An 823-nucleotide genomic window follows, 5' to 3' on the forward strand; every position below is an offset into this window, starting at 1 on the left:
TGAAGACCCCACTTTGGTTTTTATTGAATTCTCTCCTTTATCTTGAACTGAATAAAGTAATATAAAGATTTGGTAGAATCTGGTTGTTTGCTGATTTGTTTAACTCTACAAACCTTACAATATAAACTTTTGCATTTAGTGTCGTAGCTGTTTTAGTTGTCTGCACACCCTTGACGTTTACAGATTTTGCTGCCTCAAAGGTAGTCAGCGAAATGACGTTACAAAGCAGCACCATAATGAGCAAGATTAAAGACAGCTCTGTCACAGTATCTGCGCATGTGCACGGGTTCGCTTCAGGCTCATGTGTAATAGCCACCGGACCAAAACAGCAGAGTAGTTTAGCCTGGCACGCCTAAACTCCTAATTCCGACCCGAGTTAAGCACATGTAAATGGGTGTAATACATTTAAGCACTTCTCTCTAAACTTGTTCTGACTTTGAATTTAAGCATGAGAAAAGAGAACGAAGGTGTGTCTGCCGTATTCTGACCTAGACTTAATTCCACCACCTTTGCGCGCAACAAAACGAATAAGGTTGAGCAACCTATCGGTTCCAAGTGGAACAACCTCTACTTATTTTTTTCCGATAGAAATAACACCATTCTCCATGCACTGTAATTTACATATTTATAAGCGCTAGGTAAATTAGTAAGCTGTTTGGATAAGTGGATTGTAAATATAAATGACAATTGGTTTAGATCTATTTTACCTTATGATCACTGGAGATGTGAAACCAGACATATGGCAGCAAACTGAAGCATATCAACCAACATATCACCTTTTCCACAGTGAAGTATATGAAATGCTGGCCTTATAACTTGCGAG

This window comes from Coregonus lavaretus (assembly GCF_964263955.1).
Source record: "Coregonus lavaretus genome assembly, chromosome: 30".
In the NCBI taxonomy this organism is placed as follows: Eukaryota; Metazoa; Chordata; class Actinopteri; order Salmoniformes; family Salmonidae; genus Coregonus; species Coregonus lavaretus.